Below are 23,340 nucleotides of genomic sequence, written 5' to 3'. Positions count from 1 at the left end.
TGGAGGCGAAATTCTGGAGTCCCGTGCGCTGTGCGCTGTCAGTGCGCGTTAAAGAACCCCAGATGGTCGAAATTTCCGGAGCCTTCCACTACGGCGTCCCTTACAGCCTGAGTCGCTTTGGCATGTTAAACCCCTCTAAAGCACAATCCATACACATGCGATAAGCCCTTGGGGGGTGCTTGCAGTAACACACAAAATGAATCACGGAATGCTGAATGAAATTTTGAAACTATATAGCCTGTCTCATTGAATGTGCTTATAAATTAAATTTTGCAAATGCGCTTCACTATAAAAGTTATATCTCTTCATACATAAGGATATACATTTTAATCGCACATAGGCAGCGTTAAATATCAAAACGTTTTAAGGTATAAATGAATAACTGAATAATGTATTCAATGAATGAGACTTAGTTTCGCGGTTACGTGTTAAGAGGCCTCAGAATACATAGCAGTGATAACGCAAATTGTTCGAAAATGATGCTCAACTTTGTGTATTACACCTGGTTGAAGCTGCAAAACTTTGTAATCTCATAGAGACAAGGTTACGCGACTAACCAACTTTATCTCCCATTGGCTACAGCCGTTTCCTACAAGTAGTGATGCGTGATTCACGTATCACACATGTTAAATATTCTGAGAAAGCTCTGTAGCTTTCCCTTGTAACCTTATGGCAGCGCTCATGTGGGGTTTAATCAGTAAGTATTCGCTAGATTGAAATTGTTCAATCTTTGGTGATTATGCACACACTGGATTAACTACTCAGAATGCTATTTTTTGGCCTAGCAGGCAATAGTGACCATACGGGTACCATATAATTAGGCACTGATAGAACCAGCGTAAATTTAACGCTCGAATACGCACAAAGAGATTTATAAACCAGCCGAAATTATATGTACATTCTAGTTATCTCGCTTCCTGTCTTGCTCATTTGCTCCAGTTAGAAGTCAAGTAATGAAATTACAAAATGAAACCATAGCTTCAAAAGAAGGCTTGAAGCTCAACTTTGTTCATAGGAACAATAAACTAATTTCGGCATTGAAGTTACAAGTATAACGCCCCACAGTCAGTGAGCCACTGCGTAACGTTGAAGGACCCCTCGAAAATCCAGGCATAAAGCTTATGTACAGGGAACCGAACAAAGCATGAAGGAAGTTCAGCACAACTCTTAAAATGCAACCCTGAAATCAGATTCTCAGGCTTTATCCAGGATTATCCCAGGAACACCATATAAAGGGCAAAAATAATCATGCTACGGAGTGGTTACAGTCGGCTATCTTAAAATGAAAATTGAAGAGGTCTAAAAATTTTTTTAGAAGATGCGGATGATATATTAAAGGGAGTTTTTTAAAGCATTCCTTATGGACAAGAGTAACGAATGAATTAAGAAAAATGAGATGCTCAAATTAAGTCTTAAACAAGGGAATCCTAATAAGGAATATGCACGTTATATTTTTCTGAAAACTGAGAAGTATGATTCTCATTTCTGCGCACCCTTAGAACTAATATGTTTAAGCTTGCCAAAATGCGATTGCCTGTTATCTATGTGGACGGGCACTATTAGATCCGCTCTCAAAGCTCGACAACAGGAGTCGCATGCTGCAACAACATGTACCGATCTCAGCTTGCTGGCCGTGAAGGCTTGGGAGATGCACTTTCGTACAGGCCTCCAGCTCTCGCCACGTGTCATTGTGACGGAGTTGCGACAAGCTGGATTTTCATTCATCATCCTCCAGACTGTCTGAAAAAAAAAAGAGTCATGCAAGCCAAAGGCTTATACTGCGTTTCGAAGCCTATTGCTGCCAAGATGTTATCTAACAGAATATTTCAAATTTTGGCCAATACAAATTTTGCCAATGAAGAGTGTTGACGAACATTCTAAATAAATGCTGCAAAGCTTTGTATCAATACATTCTATCGAGCAGATTATATTGCCTTTTTGATACCTTTTTGTGTTACGTCTTGTGCCATTGACTTGTTCTCTTTACACTGTTCCTTGTGAAACTTACTTCCCTGTAATAATGCCAGAAGTGCGAAGTGTGCTATGTTAATTAAAATAAAGCTGTATGCATATTTTAAAAGCGTCAAATTCGCTAGCGTACTACTCTGTTCCATACGATGAAGCGTAGTTTTTGAGGCAACGCCTGCTGGCACAACACGCTAACCATAACAACCACCTGACTAAAGATGAAGTTCCGTTCCCCACTCTCGTCATTAGCTGAAGAGATTATAATGAAAGGATAGGCATGTTACCTGCCTCACTCCTTTTGCTGGCGTGAGGAAGATAACCTTCAGGTGCTGGTGTGATAGCATGCAGGATACCTTCCGAATGGACGGACAAAGTGGGAGCGAGTACTCACCCCCCTGTCCGTGAACAGGGCGAAGTCGCTGACAAAGACGCGCCTCAGGAGGTCGATATCCTTCACCATGACAAAGGGGGCGTCACCATTGAACATCCTGCATTGGCACCAAGCGCACACGTTGATGGTGACAGAAATGCTCATGGACCTAGTAGAAAGCACGCTTGCTTACCCGTAGATGTCGCCGTACTTCTTGTGCCAGGTTTCCATGGTGTCGAGGGTGTCCTGAGGTGAGAAAGGAACTACCTTGAGCACATCGGTTCATACTGCGGTTCATTGAGCTTGTAAGACAAATATGGTGTTCGCGGGAAGTCTTTAAGGCATTTTTAAAATGAGGTTTTTTGAGATTAAATGATGATTCCTTCGCAATCATAGCGACGGCATTGACCGACGTTATAAGCGTGCGATAAAAGTTGACCACTAGAGCAATTAACTAAACTTTGCTAATTAATTTAATCTTAACACTATGCCGCTTGCAGTTAGAAGACTGCGGCGAGATATAGAGGAAGTCAACATCAATTACTAGATGTGAACAAATGTAATTACCCTTGGCGCTAGGGCGCTACGCATTGCAGCTGTCCATATGTTTCGAAGGAACGCTCGGTGGCTGCGGAGGATGTGTAGGCACGCCCATAGAGTGACGTAGCGGACGCGTCACACTCCTTTCGCTCTTTCCCTCAGGCTCAAGCGGTGCGATGCGATGCCGTGCTCGAGTCTGACGGGAAGAGGTAGACGTGGCTACGCACGCTTTTGCGGCCTGCGCGAGGCCCTTTGATGCGTCTCGACAGTTAAAATTTACCGCCCCATTGCACCAAAGGCAAATATATTTCTTCACATCCAATAATTGATAATGAAGGCCTTCAGGGCGCGCTGTAGTTCTTTAATTGCAACCAAGCGCTATAGTTAAACAGGTACGAAGTTAATTAGCAGATTTCAGTTAATAGAATAGTAATTAACAGACCTCGAACGTATTGTGATGTCCATAAAAGCCGTTGCTATGATCGCGCAACAGTCACCGTTTGATTTCAAACAGTTTAGGCATTTTTGAAATTCGCGGTCTTCCGGCGAACAACATGAACAGAGAAGAACGGGTGTATAGTCAGTCGATGTAGAGTACAGGAGGTTGTTATGATGGAACGTCAATTTCATTTAGTTTCAGAGAATAGCATTAAATCGAAAAAACAGGTGGCGTTTCTTCCGTTAATAGTAGGCGAGTATAACCAGTTTGAAATAAATAAAAATCTGTGTGATGTAGTATGAGTGCATATTTTATATGACGACGCAAATTTCATTTAGCACTGTTTCATTTAGAATGAGGCGGCAACTCGCCCCTGTTCATAAGAGTTAAGAAGTGACTTGGCACATGAATGAGAAAGAACACGAGCATTTAATTTGTCGAAGTGAAATCGCATTAAGAACTTATGCGGCCGAAACCACAGCTGCGCAATATTTCTTCAAACGCATGTCAAGGACACAAAGAAGCGAGAAACGTTCATTGCAGTTTTGAATTTTTATCTACTCGAAGAGATTTTTCCCTTGGTTCTTCCGCCATTGACTGTCATTTGTCAACCCGCACTTACTTCGGGATCATGCGCCAGATTTGAAATTCTCTGTTCTTAACCCCGGGTAAAACACTTAGCTATTTAAACTCCCTGAGCTATTGCCGTGTACATGGGCACAGACAGCGAGTAAAGAAGAAGAAAACGCGATGTTCGTAAAAGGACTGAAGTGATCAGTAGAAATGGGATACAAAAGTATAAAACATTTACTGTTGTTGCTGTTCTGTTTTTCATATCCTCACTGCTTTACGCTCATGAATTTTCATGTTTCAATGTCATTCATGTAGCGCTCGCAAATTGTAGGTACTACTATTTGTAGACTTTTTGCAAATGATTGGAAATGCACTACTTAATAAGAAATGATAACTCTAGTTTGCGAAATTTGATATGAAGCGAGAAATGCTCTATGTATACCTCTTTTGTCACGCTCCACTGGTCTACCCGCTAATCCTGGATATCCAGACATAAAAAGGCACGATCACTTTCGAAACTCCAGTTTATTCTTCTCGTTTGTAATCGACAGGAAAAATAATTTTGCTCTAAATTAATCGACACTTTCGATACGTGGCACCAAACAACAACGTTTGGAACGCATCATTTAGCAACTGCTGATCAGTGCTGTTTTCTGTTTCAAAGTAAATAACACAGACTTCACCATGAAGCTTAATGGCAACAACTTTCAGAAGACTTAATGAAGAGAAGAACAGGAAGAGTCCCAAGACCAGAGCTTCTGGAGGGTGTTTATAACCAGTAGCTTCCTTGAAAATTAATCTACTGATTACTACTTCGTTTCTATGCGTAAGTATTGACTTTCTGCATAATGAACGCGTAAGCTAACTCTTGCCTCTTTTTCGCATTCTGCGACTTGTAAAGGGAGCACAGTGTTCATCGTATTTTGGAAGGAGGCATCGGAAGTTTTGGAAAGAGGCATAAAATTTTATAGCCTAATAAAAAAATTTGTTCACCTAGTCTTCCTGTTCATACAAGCTTCATGGCTTCATAGAATACAGAGAACCCGATAGAAGGACTGAACTGGAAAGAACACTGCTTACGAGCATGTACCCGGGAGGGATTTCTCACGCATAACTTTTTTCATGGCGAAGAGCTCTACTTCTTCACTCATGCAGGAAGATGGCAAGTTGGAGCTTGTTCATCTTTAGTAGCACCGCGAAAATGTGATCGTGGGCTGAAAAAGCTTATGTTATTCTCCTTTTCTTCTTTTATCACGTTTTCGCTCTTCTAGTAAGCACGCCGTTTTCTTGACATCTTTTAAACATTCCAGCGCTTATTTAAACCATCTCATTGCCGTACCTTGTGCCAGAAGTGGTAGAAATTGCCCGAGATCAAGCTGGGTGGAGGACCCGAGATTCCAGTTCCTCGGAAAAAGTCGAAGGTTTTCCTTCGCCATCTGCGGACGTGAAAAAAGGTTGAAATTTAAGACATGCTATGGAAACTTCTTAGTTTAACGGCCAGCAAGAAATCCCGGACGGGAAACCTGTATGTTTCATAAAGGAGACTGCACGAATTTTTAATATCAGTGGTCAATAGAAAGTACTGTAAGAGTTGATTGCCTGTGTTTACAAGTCGTGTGTACGTGCCTTGTTTTCCTGTATATATATATATATATATATATATATATATATATATATATATATATATATATATATATATATATATATATATATATATATATATATATATATATATATATATATATATATATCGTATTCTGGCTGCCATTAGTAGCGTGCTACTTTCTCGATATTTTAACTTCTTGATCCCCCAACTATCTTTCGTGGAGCAGGCACGCATGCTTCCCGTTCCGGTGGTTGTTTGCCGACTTGTTCCTTTCATCATTCCCTACGCCTGCCTCTACGCTTTCAGACAGGACAAGTAGGCAAACTAAAATAATCGACAAATATTAAAAGAAATTTACATTGCACTTAAGTCTGCTTAAGAATGGAAATGCGAAAGCCTTTTCTTTTCCCTCTTTCTCCCTCCAGTTACCAGTTTCTAATCTTTAAAATTTTTTACTGTGAGACATATTGTAATATTTTATGTTTTTTTATTTTTAATTTCATATTAATTTTATTTTAATTTTTATTTTTCTATTTTTATTTTTGTACTAAGCAAACCTTTTCACGCATTTACATCGCTTTACATCTTCGACTCAGTCACTAAAAACCTGCTTCATACACAGCCTTTTTTCATTAATTCAATTCCATTAATAAACTAATTAAAATTCATCAACCAAACTTTTCCCATTTCGAGGCCGACTCAAGCTCTACTTAACACAATAAAACTTTTGCACATTTATTTTCACAGAACTGCGTAATCGTGCGGACAGAGTTTGCGGACACTTTTTTCTGACCCGACATTACGATATAATGCTTTCGCATTAATAAACTGCGTGTATGCAGAAAATGAATTCGCTTAACCTTCATCGCCACCGTTTAGCAATGCAGCTTCAGGAAGGGGACTTAAGATTAGGGGCAAGTATAGGAGCGGGTAGCTTGTTGAAAGGAGGTTCATTCACAGAAGCCAGGTAAACGGGAGCAGGGCTAAAGGAGCAGCCGAGGGGCAACCGGCTGAATCACGCTTTTAGCCGAGTGGTGTCAGTGCAGCTTTTACGGTACTCCTCGCGGAGGAAGGACATAAACAAACATTTCTTAATTTTATTTTTGCTTGCACACTTTGCATTAATATTTATTAGGGATAAAGGGAGACTTCCTATAAAGGAAACAGCTTCGGGGTCGTGCGCACGAACAGGCGACTGTACCGCGGTCCTATCGGTAGCCAAGGGTTATCGAGCTGAGAATGCAGCGGGGCCTGTCGAGAGTCTGCCTTGAGGGGTCGTGTGATGAAGGCGTTCATGAACCACAAGGGCGTTTGTGCATACCTCTCGAGAACGCGCCTCGAACAGTCGTGTGACCCAGGCAGACCACTCCTTAGGAGGTGGTCAGGTAAGTGTGCTCCCGGAGCAGCCTCTTGGGCCAAGACGGAGGCGCTGTGGAGAAGGTGCCGTTTATTGTGCCTTCGACCAAAGTGGACGTCCAGTACGGGAACAGGGACAAGAAAGGCGCTTAAACACATGCTTTACTACAGAGCACACAATGCTGCTCGTGACTGAAGAAAAAGGAACGCCGACCAAAAGGTTGTTGTTTAAAACGAAGACGTTTCGGCTTCCATACGGAAGCCTTGAACGACGTCAGGAACAAAAAGATTGCATCTAATGCACTTGCGGAACACGTGGAAGCCGCGACGCACAATATAGCTCGGGAAGAAGCATCAGTCATCGCAAGAGAAAAGAATTGGCTGTCACGTCGATATCTGGAATCCCTGATAATCCAAACTACAGACAAAACCCTTAACCACAACGCAGGCAATCTCCCGCCTACGTACGCAAGATGCTTGGGGCGATTACTGCGACGTACTTAAGCTTTGTGCTTTGGGCTTTCCGCCCAGTGATCAAGGCTTCCGTATGGAAGCCGAAACTTCTTCGTTTTAAACAACTACCTTTTGGTCGGCGTTCCTTTTTCTTCAGTCATGAATCTTCTACCCGACCAGACGAGTTTTCGTCAGACTTTAGATTTCATGCTGCTCGTATGTGCTCTATAAAGTCTACTCTATATTGGTAGAGGGGGATGCAGTATAGCATGCGAATAGAGTTCTCGGTCTAAACTGGGCTCCTTCAGTGAGGGATTTAGCGGTGTGTCGCAGCCAAGAAATACGCTTGCGTGTTTTATAACCAGATGCCACGTTCATGCCAGAAGTTTTTCTTGCTTCATATTTTCGTTTATTTTATTTTGGCGCGACCTAATTTTCAACCTTCGAGTCATATTTTATGCTGTGATCCGGTCGCTTAAATTATACATTGCTGCTTTTTCTTACGGCGATAGAGTTCCATACTGCAAGTATTGTTATAAACATAACCATTTATGCGTTAGCTACTCGTACATCAACTGGTATGGCTAGAAAGCATGTTGAGCTTGCGCAGCTCTCCTAAGAACACTATTTCCCGAGTGGAGTGTTGGTAGTCATTGTCGTAGACGTCCGACAAAATAAGGATGGCGCAGAATTCACTTTATTGAGCGAACATGCACATGCGAAGAAATAAATTCAACTCGGTCTTGGCGGATGCAGCAAGTGCGCCCGACGTTCAACTGTTTAAGGAAGCCTCTCGCTCTATGCTTTGCTTAAAGCAAAGTTAACGACCTATTTTTGAGATAAGGCCCTTTGCCTCGACAAGCATCTCAAACAGCGCAGAAGCTGCCAGCCATGATCATAACCATTCCATAGCGCTGTACTCGCGTATCGCGTATAGCAAAGTGATAAAGCCGCGTGTACCGACTGCGATAAACAAAGAACATAATAAAAAAATAAAGAATGTAGAACTTCGCGGGAGAATAGGAGTCCCCAGTAGTACGCGAGACACATAGTTTAGGCTGGTGCTCTTTACATGAAGCAGCGACAAGGCGTCAGCGCTGAAAATTTCATCATTGCCAGGAAGTTCAGCGTCTTGGACGCAGTTTCGCCGGGAAAGAAAAGATGAGCGAGCGCTTCAAACGGGAGTTCCCGAAGCTGGACGGGAATAAGTGAAGGAACATTCACATCGACATTGGTGCCCTTCGGCGCCTATGCTTCTTCACCGCGGCTTGTTTAGCGTTTCGGGGTCCTTAGTGAAGAGAGTGAATAACCAAATAACACAGCGAAGCGCGCAAACTTGCCACAACTCCACAGCTTTTACTGTCCATGATGCGAAGGCGTGACAATCACAGCTTTATTGCAATCCTCACGAATACGCAACCCCCAAAATTAGGTCGCAGATTATATATTTTAGAGAACGCTCGTTTAACCGATTTACATAGACCTATCTTGACCAACCTGCATAAAATTATTTGAGGGATTGTGGTGAGAGATAGAGAGGGAGAGAGAAAAAACGTTCAATCAGTAGAATGTTCGGGTGGGCCCTCATTCCAGGGTCCCATTGGCTTTTGCCGCCGCTCATGCCCGGTTCACCAGCGAAAGTTGGTCCTCCGAATGTGAGCATGACAGCGCCGCCTCCCAGTCCTCAGTTGTTGGGTTGCTGATTCTTTGTATAGCTGGGTTTTTCTGGCATGCCCATACAGTATTGCCGCGAATCATTTCAGTGTTTGTTCATTCTTGAAATCTGCCGCCACATCACCTTATCGCTTTCTTTGCGACTCAAGACGCGACTAGATTTATCTCGATTGATCGCAGCCAGGCAGAGCTGATTCTACGTTGTTCCGGAATGTTCTAGCAACTTAGCACGCTTTATCTCGAAAGTTAGCTATCAGCTTTAAATTGAGCACGGCCGTCAGCGGCGGGAATTCTGTTCGACGACCGCCGAGCACGCTTGTCGCATCGCCGCCGCCGAGTGATTCAGTCCATTGCGGGCGCAAGTCAGCCCCGTAAACACTTTTAGAAGAACTTTTGTCCGTATTCATTGCTCCTACGACTGCCGTCACCACTACGCGACATCTGGTGGAGGTGCTGGGTTACCTTCGATGTTCCGGACGCCCCCTTCAAGTCATGATGCCAGCCCTCAGCGCATCGCACCCGAGGACGAGCCAGCAGCTCAGCGAGCCAGCCGATGTCTCCAGGGAGAGGAGCCTGAGTTCGGGACCCTGCCGGACTGCACCAGACAGCGAAAAGACGCTGCTACGAGCACCGACCCTCGCCGAAGATGTCGACACCGATCATACTGCAGCAGCCGCGGGTGCCGCCAACTTTTCATGGATCCCTAGGCGAAGACCCCGAAGAATGGTTAGACCAATTTGAGCGCGTGGTATCATTCAATAAGTGGGATGATGCGGCAAAAATTGGACACGTATTTTTCTCATGGGATGGCTCAGCACGCACGCGGTATGGAAACCACGAGTCTTCCCTAGCGACGTGGGAGCTATTCAAGAATGAACTCTTGAAAGTATTCACCAGTGTCGTGAGGAAAGAAAGAGCCGAACGACTCTTCGAGTCCAGGATCCAGCTTCCGAATGAGCCCGTCCGCGGTTACGTCGAAGAGATGAAGCGCCTATTTCGCCGCGCCGACCCCGAGATGACCGAGGAAAAGAAAGTTCAGTTTTTAATGCGCGGCGTAAAAGAACAACTCTTTGGCAGCCTCGTCCCCCAGCCGGCAAAAACAGTCGAGGAGTTTATGCATGAAGCCTGCACGATTGAGAAGACCCTCGACGTCCGAGCTCGGCAGTACAATCGCCCTTCCTCTGCCAGCGCAATCCGTTCGGACACGCCGGCCACCACCAGCGACGGCTTGCGGGAAGTTATCCGCGAAATCGTCCGCGAGGAGCTACGCCGATTACTGCCATCCTTCCCACAGCCGCAAGCAGCGACTCTCGTGGACGTGGTACGGGAAGAAGTGCAACAGGCACTTGGCACCCCGACGGCCACAGAACCCCAGGACATGACCTACGCCGCTGCAGTACGCACTTCTCAACCCCAACGAAAACCCCTGCGTTCTCTCCTACATGAACAACTTGTTCCCGAACGCCAGCTCCCTACCCCGCTGCCTAGCCTATGAGCGACGCTCAAGATCCAGGAAATGCGACGCCTGGAGGACTTCCGACAACCGGCCGTTGTGCTTCCATTGCAGTGAGGCCGGCCATATTCTTCGTCACTGCCCGTACCGACGTTTCGGTCTTCGAGGATTTGCCGTTGACGCCCCACGACCACGCTTCGGCCAACGTCTGCAGGAAATCGACGAGTACCTGCGTCGAGAGGAGTACACGCCGAACCGCTTTTCGCGCTCACCATCGCCGTCAACCTCGCGCTTTGCGTCGCCACGCCGTAGATACGCAGCCGCGGTACGAGGAAGGTCTCCCAGCCCCCGTAGGGGAAACTAAAGGCAGCAACCTCTGGAGGTGAGGTTGCTCAAGAGCGAAACGCCGAAGATCCTCCACCGACCACGCCCCATGATGACGCTGCACACGCGACTCCACATGAAGAACCGGCACTCGCTTCACCGACGCCGCACACAATCAGAACCCCGACCACGACGCAGGCTGCCTTGAAAACGATGCCGCCACCCAGAAGAGATTCGACCACACGCCCCACCCGCAACTCGCATACGCCACGAAGCCATGACCCGACGCCGAGAGCGACATGCAATGCAAGAGCCAGGACCTCCGACTTAGAAGTGACTATCGACGGCCGGAAAGTTACCGCTCTAGTCTACACAGGAGCCGATTACTCGGTGATGAATGGAACATTCGCTGCGCAGCTGAAAAAAGTCACAACGGCTTGGGACGGCCCACAAATTCGCACCGCAGGGGGCCACCTCATTAAGCCATCAGGACGATGCACAGCGCGAGTGACTGTCAAAGGACATAACTATACTGACACCTTTGTTGCGCTACTGAAATGCTCCCGCGAAGTTATCTTGGGCATGAATTTCCTTAATGAGCATCAGGTGATCATCGACCTGCGATCCAAGCTGATCACGCTTTCGACGGACGAGGCCATCCCTTCGATGAAAACTCGGGAAAATCACGCTGCCCCGAGTGTCCTGGAGGAAGAATTGAGCGTCCCACTCCGTTCAAGCGTTATCGTGATCGTAGGCGCCACAAAAGCCATTAACGCTGAAGCCATCATCGAGGGGAACCTGCAGTTGCTTCTAGACCGAGGAATCAACATCGCAAGAGGCATCGCACATTTCCGCAATGGCCAGGCCGAAGTACTGCTGGCTAACTTCAGCGAAGAATACCGGCACATTAACAGAGGAACGACTATTGCTTTATTCGACGAAATATCTGACGTACGAGACTCCTTCGCCCTCTCCGACCCCTCCGCAGAAGATTCGCCTGACCAAGAGAACTCGCCCACTTTCGACATCAACCCAGCCCTGCACCGGAAGAGACAACACCAGATCCGCAATCTGCTTCAAAGCTACAGTGAGTGTTTTTCGACATAGCCGAAGGTGCGACAGACGTCAATTGCCAAGCATCGCATTATAACGGACCAACACGTCCGACCTCTCCGCCCAAGCCCCTACCGTGTGTCACTGCGAGAACGACAAGCCATCTGGGACAAAGTCGAAGAAATGCTTCGCGACGACGTCATCCAGCCTTCAAATAGCCCATGGGCGACACCGGTTGTTGTAGTGAGAAAGAAAGACGGCGCAATTCGATTCTACGTTGATTACCGCCACTTGAACAACATAACAAAGAAGGATGTCTACCCCCTTCCCCGCATCGACGACACACTGGACCGGCTCTGCAACGCCAAGTATTTGTCATCGATGGACCTCAAGAGCGGCTACTGGCAAATTGAGGTCGACGAAAAAGATCGCGAGAAGACAACATTCATCACTCCGGATGGGCCCTTTGAGTTCAAGGTGATGCCATTTGGTCTCTGTTCCGCACCAGCGACATTTCAGCGAGTACTGGATACAATGCTGGCAGGCCTGAAGTGGCAAATTTGTTTGGTATATTTAGATGACGTCGTTGTCTTCGCCTATAACCTTGAAGAGCACCTCATAAGACTTCGAACAGTACTAGACGCCATCAAGTCGTCTGGCCTAACCTTGAAAGAAAAGTGCCACTTTGCCTACGAAGAGCTGCAGTTTCTAGGTCACATCGTTAGCAAGGAGGGAGTAGGCCCAGACCCGCAGAAAACAGCTGCTATTGAACAGTTTCCACCGCCGGCCGATAAGAAAGCAGTGCGCAGATTCCTGCGACTCACTGGTATCATGTACCATCCCGACCAGACGGGATTCCGTCAGACCCTTGACTACAAGATTCCTCGGATTGTGCGTATATTACTGACGATTTGTGAAAAACTTTTTGCGCATCGTCGAGGCCCTGACTGAACTGACTAAGGCAGACGTGCCATTTAAATGGGAGGCGCCGCAAGCAGAAGCCTTCAAAGAACTTCAGCGTCGTTTACAGTCCCCACCGATCCTTGCGCATTTTGATGAAAACGCCGATACTGAAGTTCATACCGACGCAAGCAGCGTGGGCCTAGGCGCCGTCCTCGTTCAAAAAAGTGACGGGCTGGAGTTAGTCATCGCATACGCTAGCCGTTCCCTTTCCAAGGCCGAGGCTAACTATTCGACAACCGAGAACGAGTACCTTGCCATCGTCTGGGCTAGATCGAAATTCCGCCCCTACCTGTACGGACGACCGTTCAAGCTGGTCAGCGATCACCGTGCGCTCTGCTGGCTTGCCAATTTGAAGGGCCCCTCTGTCCGACTTGCTCGATGGAGTCTGCGTCTCCAGGAGTTTGACGTCACCGTCGTTTACAAGTCCGGACGCAAGCACTCTGACGCCGATTGCCTCTCACGAGCCCCTGTAGATGCACCGCCGCCGGACGACGTTGAGGACGCCTTCCTGGGACCCATCAGCCCCAGCTCTTTTGCTCAGCAGCAACGCTCGGACTCCGACCTAAAAGGCCTCATCGAGTACCTGGAAGGCAAGGTTTCTTCACCCCCCGCTTCATTCAAGCGAGGACTGTCTTCCTTCTGTGTGCAGAATGAGGTCCTTGTGAAGAACTTTACAGCGAACAAAGCAGCCTACCTCCTTGTTGTACCTACTTGTCTCCACGAAGTTCTACAGGCTTCACACGACGAGCCGACAGCTGGACATCTCGGGTTTACTCGCACCCTCCGCCGCATTCAATACAAGTATTACTGGCCCCGACTGTCTGCCGATGTCGCACACTATGTGAAAACCTGCCGACATTGTCAGCGACGAAAGACTCCTCCCACACGACCAGCAGGATTTCTGATCCCCAGTGAACCTCCCTCAAGGTCCTTTTAGCAGATTGGCATGAACTTTCTTGGCCCTTTTCCAACGTCAACATCTGGAAATAAGTGGATCATCATAGCGACCGACTACCTGACCCGCTACGCCGAGGCGAAAGCCCTACCGAACGGACTAGCAGCAGAAGTCGCCAAATTTTTCGTGGAGTGCATTCTTCTTCGACACGGCGCCCCCGATGTGCTCATCACGGACAGAGGAACAGCATTCACGGCGGAACTAACGCAAGCCATGCTGCGGTACAGCCAAACCAGCCACCGGAGGACAACTGCATACCATCCGCAGACCAACGGACTGACCCAGCGCCTGAACAAAACCATCGCCGATATGCTCGCCATGTATGTCGATGCCGAACACAAAACCTGGGATGTCATCCTGCCTTACGTCGTCTTCGCCTACAACACCGCAGTGCACGAGACCACTCAGATGACGCCTTTTAGGCTCGTCCATGGCAGGGAGGCCACGACCACGCTAGACGCCATGCTGCCCATCGTTACAGAAGAAGAGAACGTCGATGTTGCCGCCTACCTTCAACGCGCAGAAGCTCGAAGGCTTGCCCGATTACGGATCAAAGATCAGCAGCGGTCCGACGCCAGACGCTACAACCTACGAAGACGCAACGCGGAATACAAGCCAGGAGACCAAGTCTGGGTTTGGACGCCCATTCGCCGCCGTGGATTGAGTGAAAGCTTTTGCGCCGCTATTTCGGCCCTTACAAGGTTCTTCGTCGACTAGGGGAACTGTATTGTGAAGTCATCCCTGACGCAATGACTGCTTCCCAGCGACGCCGCGTACGACCAGAAGTTGTCCATGTCGTCCGTCTGAAGCCCTATTATGCGTGGTAAAGGACGCTACATTTCCATGCTCTATTTTCGCAAGATCCGCGTTATTTGTTTATAGTCGAATTATTATGTTTTAATGCACCGTGTCGATGCTCCTTTGAGAGGGGAGTAATTCCGCGAATCTTTGCAGTGTTTGTTCATTCTTCAAATGTGCCGCCGCGCCGCTTTATCGCTTTGTTTGCGACGCAAGACGCGACTAGGTTTATCTCTATTGATCGCTGCCAGGCAGAGCTGATTCTACGTTGTTTTAGAATGTTCTAGTAACTTAGCACGCTTTATCTCGAAAGTTCGCTATCAGCTTTAAATTGAGCATGGCCGAGCACGCGTGTTGCTTCGCCTCCTCCGAGTGATTCAGTCATTTGTTTGCGCAAGTCAGCCCGATAAACAGTTTTCTTTTAGAAGAATTTTAGTCCCTCTTCATCGTTCCTTCGACTGCCGTCACCACTACGTGACAATATGGTATAAGTCAGCCACTTCACCGCAGAAGGCGCACTGCGGATCGTTCGAATTTGGAAACACATAGCTGAATTTGACAGGATTTATATAAGCATTAGATTGCAATTGCCTTAAAATTTTAAGGAGTGTGCTGACAACGATTTTTTGGTTGCAACAAGCAGTGAAGTTGACGAAGTGTTGTCAAAGATCACGTAGCCGTTCGAGAAAAGTTCCTCACACGAAAACTACCGCTATGCACTGAAGCTGTATGAAATCGCGATGTTTTTACTGTGTTGCTTGCGCGCAGGAACATTGAGAAGTTTATTAGGTTTATAAGCATCTTTGCAGGTGTTGTATTCACGTAGGAATCGCCTGAAAACTCTTCTAAATTTCCGGATGGAGAAAATTGCACCATCAGTGGAGATTTGCGGATTGTCGGTCGATGAGAACGGCTGTTGTTCATGCAACCTCAGCACTGGACAGCAAACCGCCACCGAACGCTCGGGTTGTTGAACGTGTGAAAAGAAAAAAAAAAACTACGTAGGTAACATTTGTAGTGCGAATTAAGTTTCGCATCGAGACTTTAGAAGGCACCACAAGTAGTGAAAGCTTTCATGTTGCTTAAGTAGCGAAAACGGTCACGCCCGTCATGTTCTTCTTGCAGTTTGTCGTCTACTGGTATACTTTTTGGAACTACTCTGTTTTTGGGATTCTGTACAAGAATAAATCGCAGACATGACGTGGCAGAGGCTCCCGTTCACACCAAAACATTGAGGTGATGCAGAATATGACCTTCAGATAGAGCAAGTTATCAAGAAAGTCGATAGCGAACGACTTGTTGCTACTTAGGGGGAAGTCGACCTGGGTACTTTAGTCGGACCCAACTGGGCTACGTAGAGGGGGCGTGGCTCTTTTTTTAACGCGAAGGCAGCAGCCGCATAAGGTTTGCTTAATAGACCGAATGCGGCGTTCTACATTACAAATGAAGAAGCCCTCAGCCTTCCAGCAAAATTGAGTCCTTTGGTGTAACTTGCTAATATACGTTTACCCTTGACAAAGAATAACTGTGGCAAGTGAACCCTCGCTATCGTTATACCCTTAATTAGTTCGAACATAACCATCACTTGGGACAAGCAACCGTCATCCACAAATGGTTAGAAAAAGACCGTTTGATTTAATATTGGATGCTTAATAATACATTATATGAAATAAATTATTTTCCACATAATATATTGTGAGTAAATTAGTTATTTGTCACTTTTAGACTGTCATGCGGCTCACATGTGTTTGATTTTGTCTTTACTAACAGGAGGCACTCGTAGAGCCTTGTAATTTGGAACCTACTATTTTTACAACACTAAAAGGTAGTCATGCATTGAGTTGATTATAATTTATTGCATTCTACATAAAGCTGGTCGCATAAAGTCATGTCATTAAAATTTCAACGTCGGCCGCATCGAGCTAACAAGGAAGTTAACTGTGGCATTAAAATGAGAGACCGACTTTTGGCTAGTTGGCTGTTTTAGCCAAAAGCAGCGATACAGCAAGCGGACAGGGCTAGAGCGATCTCTCCACACTTACTTCCCCTAACCAACCGTGCTAAGTACAATGCTGTATTCCAGTCGCTGATGCAGAGCACGTTTTCTGGCTTCGCGAACCGCAAAGCTTGCTACAACGGGTGCTTTTGATTCAGATTCCAAGCCCGTAACGGCCGAGGCATATTCTGTGCTACTTCGCGGATTCAGAGCTTTGCTTCAGATCGCCGATTCGAACACGCCATTAGACCAGCTGGAGGTTACCCTAAAGTGTTCAAATAGCTTCCACGAATCTAGGCAGGTTAGCGCGTGAATTTGACTCTCTCACTCACTCACCTGAGAAGCCAGGCCAAGGTGACCGCAGCGACACTGAAAAGGACTGCCGCTGCCGTTGCGTAGGAAGCCAGGGGTGGAGTATCCATAATTGACAGAGAGCAATGTTTGTTTCTAGCGGAACGGAACAAAACAGAATGGTAAGGAAAAGCTGCCGCTGCTGGCAGCGCTTTTCCACAGCGCGTCGTGTTGCACCGAGGAAACTGCTTTCCCCGCACGTGGCGATCATCGACTGCCTGAAGCAACATCCGCCCTACGCGGCGCGAGGCGACGCCGGTTGTATTTTTATCCTCACGGGCAGCGATAAGCGGCTCTCCGCTTGGCAGCCGAGAAAACAGTTCTGTTGATAACGGAAATTCAGGGAGACTATTGCGAAAAGCTTTTGATAGGTGTGTTTGTTAAAAACTAACAGTTGCGTTTGGTGGGAAGTCATGGTTTCTGTAAATATTACCTAGAGGAAAGACTGGTGCCACCGTCTACGCTAGTTTCTTAGAGATCATTTCATACACCACGGGAATGTCGGAAAGGCGACATTTCTTACTTGGCTTGGCTAGTGTTCTCTAGAAAAATAACTACGACTGCAGAAATAGAAATGTTCGCAAAAAATGTTGCAAGACGACGTTGTTTTACATTAAAAATACCATGTAACAAAATATGCTTGCTGTAAATTGCCATAAATGAGCAGAAATACAGATAGCTCTAAACGGTCAACGAATCTGCCCACGGTGATAGAGGGCTTTTTCTTCGTGCCGGCAGATATAGCTGCCCGCCGAAACCAATTGTTTGCATTTATTAGACACACTTTTCAGTGAAAATATTATTTGGAAAAAATTGTTAAACCTTGAAACAGTAGATTTTATGAGCTCCCGTTTTGGAATTGTGAGAAATAAACGTTTCATCAGTGTCGTCTGCTGTGGCGGGCTGACGCATAACGTGCATGAGAAACATCATCATCATCATCATCATCATCATCATCAGCTCTACTACACCCACTGCAGGGCAAAGGCCTCTCCCATGTCTCTCCAATTAACCCTATCCTTTGCCAGCTGCATCCACCCTTTGCCTGCAAACTTCTTAATCTCATCCGCCCATCTAACCTTCTGCCGCCCCCTTCTATGACAGAGTTATTAATGCGAAAGCATTACAAAAATAAGTTTCATGTAAAGAGAGGCGTCCTGCAAACGATTACGAATAGTTTAAATTGATATATGTCGTAAAAAATTAAGTATAGAAAAACGCAGTTTCTGAAAGCTGGCAAAGCAAACTTCGATCGGCTTCGAAGAGCGATAGCATGAACTTCCTCTCAAAGCTCGTTCAATAATTGTGCGACCACCCTGACTTACAAATTATTAAACAGTCTATGTCTCAAGCACAAGGGTGCAATCGCCTTATTTCGCGGGCCAACGGGCTTTCTCCGGCACACCCACGCTTCTTTGCACGAAGCAGGAAGCTTTGGCGAAGGACATCTTGAATTCTTTATCAAAATACTTCGTGTTGTACTGAAGAAGTTTTCCCTCTCTCGCAGGTCACGAAAGTAGTCACTCTCAGTGAGGACGAATGCGAAGTCGGGTGGGGCTTCCTCGCGACTACTGCACAATTAAAACAGCAGGTGTGACCCTGTCCCGACTGGCATGTCAAACACGCACGCCACTAGCGACAGGTTTTAGGAAATGCAGTGACCTCATAGTTGGTGCCCACGAAGACGAGCTATTAATGCGAAAACATTAGTTAGCTATGTCCCGAGTTTCGGGTCAGCCAAACTTTCTCCGCACGATTACGTCGTTCTGGAAGATAAATGTGCAAGAGTTTGAATGTGTTAGTGTGTCATGAGATCTCGCTGTGGAAGAATTTTGTGGATGTGGTGTATTGAGTTCATTAATCAAACGCGAAAATTACACTTCGACGTCACAATAGCCATGGACGTCGACATAGCTTCTCCGCACGATTGTGTCGTTCTGTAAAGATATATATATATACTACAGTTTGATTGTGTTAAATGGTGGATGATGAGATCTTGCTGTGGGAAACATTAGGTTGATGAAATATAATTAGTCTACATAGTACTTGGACGTAAAAAGTAAAATAAAGCAAAAAATAGAAAAAATGAAAAAATAATAAAAAATAAATGAAATAAAAATGAAGAAAAAGAAATCAATCGCGTACTGGTGTCGTGGAAAAAAACCTGCGTTCTATTAGGTTGCATGCTTTCGCATTTCTTCAAGGAAGCAGATATAAGTGCCCTCAGTGTTTTTAATTATGAGGATGCTCCCGTTTGTGCTCTGCGCTACTACGGCCTCGCAAAAAAAGACAATCTCCGCCGTATGGAAGGCCACCTGGACAAGCGCGGTTAAAAGTAGTACGCGGTGCTATTTTCATGCAGATCTCGCCAGATTTAGTATCAGTATGCACATCAGTAGTATCAGTGTCAGTATGAGTAGATTGACTAGTATTGCTAGTACCAGTATCAGTAATCACTATTTCTGCTAAGAAACTTGCTTACTTATCTGAGCTACGCAAGTATTACTGTTCTTCATGAAGCGGAGTAGAACATTTCTTTGCTCCGTACAGTACCTTTTCCCACTGTTTTCACTACCATTCTTTTAGGACAGCTCAAATGAAAGACCATATATTATTCGAGGCCAAATTCCTGTTATTCCAACCACACTTGAATAATCGGCATAAATGGCCTCCGACGTGCGTGGAAAAGTGTGAAGTGTGTGCTACGTTTCCGTACATACTGTGTGCGCTTATAAACGAATAGGTGCTACCCTGCTGTTCAGGTGAGCTCCGACCTTTATTGTAAACCAGGTGGAGTGAGCGCTGAGCACAGGAAGACCAAGAATAAGCTAAATGGACTCCATTATTTTTTAGTGATAGCTCTAGGTAGAAGATTCTAGGTAGAACCATAATCATAGAGCAGCGCGTAACAAGACATGACAAAAGGAGGAGGAACACAGAACGACACAAGCGCTCGTGTCGTTCTGTGTTCCTCCTCCTTTTGTCATGTCTTGTTACGCGCTCCTCTGTTATTATAGATCACCAACCCGCCCAACAAGCAACACTTCTAGGTAGAAGCTATGACGCAACCACACACGAGATGTTAGTGGCATGCCACATGAAAAAGAGGGGAATCGAATGTGTCAGCGATAGGTCTGTGGATACCTTTAGGTCAAAGATGACTTTTATGAAATCAATCAATCAATCAATCAATCAATCAATCAATCAATCAATCGATCAATCAATCAATCAATCAATCGATCAATCAATCAATCAATCGACCAATCAATCAATCAATCAATCAATCAATCAATCAATCAATCAATCAATCAATCAATCAATCAATCAATCAATCAATATTTGGTGTTTACGAAAAAGGCATACATGGCGAAAAGAGGTGCAGGAGAAAAAGCTGCAAAGCAGCTTGACATGGCCCTGGCCATATAGGACAAGTTGTTAATTGTACCTTTAACATCTCTTTTATAATTGTTATGCAGAATTAATCAAATAACAAATAAACTTTCGTCCGAAATGAAAATAGAATAATAACTATTTAAAAAGAAATAGCATCTGTACACTTAATAAAATATTGTCCTTTCTGGAATTCCAGCAGGACGTTTTTGTTTTGAAAACTTGCTGATATTCTGTTATTACTCCGAATTTTCTTACAAAATTGTCAATTCGATATTTTATGATTTCACTGAAGTTACTTATTATTTTTGTTGTTTTTATTTATGCTCAAACAAGGTTTGAACAATGCGGCAGAAATGAGCGGAACTACAGAGGGGTTGGAGGCGATAGGGTATCCTTTTCATCGGCAAATTTCGGAGGGACCGAGGCCGGCTCTTAAAAAAAACAAAACAAACAGCCTGGCAGTTCCCGTTAACGAAATGAATTCACTGAAGCCCGCAACAGAGAGTTAAGAATTTTAGAGACTTTTGCTCTTCATTACAATTTATTATAACTTGTATACCAGCAATCAGGATAAATAGTTTATTAGGTTCTTCCAGTCATGCGTTGTGATTGTGAATTAGGCAACGCGTTTTTGTTGTTCTACATGACAGTGTCTTCTTCGTCCTCTCAACAACATCTTAACAATATGAGGTGAAAAGAACCGCAAACATCTATGCTGATTGTTGTTGTTGTTATCCTCATAAATGGCCGTCTCTGCTGATCGCAATTGCATCAAGAATGTCGTCTTTCTTTTCTTCCTAGGGGGTGTTAGAAAACGGGACCACAGATACGCCTTGAACTCTCCACATGACCTGTGCTTTTTTTCGCTTTAACCATGGGAGCAAGCAGTGCTGGAGTACGTTTCAGTATGTCCACATGTCGAGAAAACTTCAACAGGAGTCGTTGCTGAACTTTTCAAGTCATACCCAGACTCCATCCACTGGGCAGGCGATGATAGAATACATATGGCGCTTCAGTTCGCCCTGGGGAAAGAAGACAAGAAAAAACAAGAAATGATAACCTTGCTGGACATAGCGAGTGAACAGACCGAACTCATCAAGAATTTCACTGGGCACCACTGCTGCACGGAATGCCAGTAATTGTAGTTCTAACGAGCACCGAATTACAAGTACGGTTGGAAACATCTCGGAGCAGTGATTCATTGAACGACTGATGACGGCATATTTGTAAACATTTGTAACTGTATTATTGTTTTGTACTATGCATGTATTGTGTAGTATTGTATTTGTAGTGTTTGTAAGATTTCAAAACTTGCGACACAAAGAAAGACTGCAAATTTAAAATTTACATGAGGGTCTTTGAGAATATTTATATTTTAGTCGCAGGGACAGTGTGTGAAGGTTTCTCATCTCCTCAGTGCACTGTAAAGTAACACACTCGAGATTTATTGATTTTAAGACTAACGTTTCGAAGCTTGCGACACGAACTCTCGTAGTAACTGTGCAGGAGGCAGATAAGCCTGCATTATGAGCGATTACATTGCCAGTCTGACCACTAATCTTAGTTTTCATCATCATAATCATTAACATCAGCTTGAATGTGCCCACTGCAGGGCAAAAGCCTCTCCCATATCTCTCCAATTAACCATGTCCTGTGCCAGCTGGGGCCACCCCATCCCCGCAAGCTTCTTTATCTTATCCACCCACCTAACGTTCTGCAGCCCCTTGCTACGATTGCCTTCTCTTGGAACCCATTCCGTTAGTCTTGAAGACTATCGATTATCTTGACTTCGCATTACATGCCCTGCCCAAGCCCATTTCTTCCTCTTGATTTTGACTAGGATGTCACTAACCCGCGTTTGTTTCCTCACCCACTCTGCCCGCTTCCGGTTTCTTAACGTTGCACCTATCATTTTCCTTTCCACAGCTCGTTGCGTGGCTCTCAATTTAAGTTGAACTTTTCGTTTTTCTCCAAGTTTCTTCACCATAGGTGAGTACCGGCAAGGTACAGGCGGCGGCACATAATACTTGTAACAGCTGAACAAGCTGCTGTTTTTTTTTAAAATCAGCCACGCCGATAATAAGAGATGAACACTCCAGAAATCTACATGTTGCGTCAAGTCAACTTCTAGTAGGGCGTCAGTGGTGTTCAGCGGTGGTATTTGCCCGATCGCGAAAACAGAGCGGCTTTCAAGTAGCCTCACAAGAGGGTGCAGGTGTTGCAAGTAACACCAACAGGTCGAACTCATGCGATATGCTGCAGAATACGGACTGTGGTCGCGCACAGTAGACTTAAGGACCGCAAGCCGTTTTAACTGGGCCAGCCGCACCGAATTTACCGTAAATACGCGGAGCCCTCGGCCGACCGCGGGGGCTTTTAACTCACGACCGCACACATTCGGTACTCCGTTCAAACTGAGCAACGCTCGCCGGCGGATATTGGTTCCTTAAGCGTGCAGCCCGTCGACGCTTTGTTTATGCCAGCAGTTGCATGACATTACTTTACGCCCACACCGGTCGCGACTCTCGCCTGGCTTCACGGGTGCGTCGGCCGCAAACGCCGTGTTTACGTCTGCTGCCGAGGCCAGACATTGTGATTCTTGGATAGCGGCGCAGGAGGCGTGGGAAAATCGGGGTTATTAAGTCCCATGACACCGCTGCTGGAGCCAGACACGGGTTTTGTAAGCGGCTGTGAGAGCCACGGGCCAGCAAGGGAATTCTCCTGTTGCCGACATCGCTAGAGGGTCAGTGCGAAAAAACCAGCAAGGACAAGTCTTCGTGCTCCGCATGTTAGTCTTGGTCATCATTTTCATACATAAATACCATTCTTCTATCACATTCTGCGGGCTCATCTCTCTTACCATCTGAATGACGATAAAGACCACCCATATCTTTTATGTGTACACTGTATTCAGGGTGACGTGTAGCGTACACTGCTTGCGTAGGTATGGCTGCGTAGATTTGGTGATAAACTATCTTATCCAGCTGAGCTCCGAAGCAGAAGATGAAGAGAAGGAAGAGTCAGTAGACAAAAGGGGTTTTTTTTTAGTAAAATACGCAGACTTCTGTGGCAAAT

At 45.7% G+C, this 23,340-nt stretch overlaps 1 pseudogene across 1 annotated transcript in view; it reads right to left on the bottom strand.

Moving 5' to 3' along the window:
* Positions 1 to 17,136, bottom strand: part of LOC144100911 (cytochrome P450 3A41-like) — a 32,501-nt pseudogene extending 15,365 nt beyond the window's left edge. Inside the window, exons 1-5 of the transcript XR_013307890.1 lie at positions 16,858 to 17,136; positions 5,230 to 5,326; positions 2,532 to 2,584; positions 2,360 to 2,456; positions 1,615 to 1,740 (exon numbers count right to left, since the gene is read on the bottom strand). The product of XR_013307890.1 is annotated as a cytochrome P450 3A41-like (transcript). The remainder of the gene's footprint in view (positions 1 to 1,614; positions 1,741 to 2,359; positions 2,457 to 2,531; positions 2,585 to 5,229; positions 5,327 to 16,857) is intronic.
* Positions 17,137 to 23,340: the final 6,204 nt, after the last annotated feature.

Source organism: Amblyomma americanum, chromosome 8 (assembly GCF_052857255.1).
Source record: "Amblyomma americanum isolate KBUSLIRL-KWMA chromosome 8, ASM5285725v1, whole genome shotgun sequence".
NCBI classification, from domain to species: domain Eukaryota; kingdom Metazoa; phylum Arthropoda; class Arachnida; order Ixodida; family Ixodidae; genus Amblyomma; species Amblyomma americanum.
The sequence above is the reverse complement of the archived record's forward strand: the minus strand, read 5'-3'. Positions and strand labels throughout refer to the sequence as shown.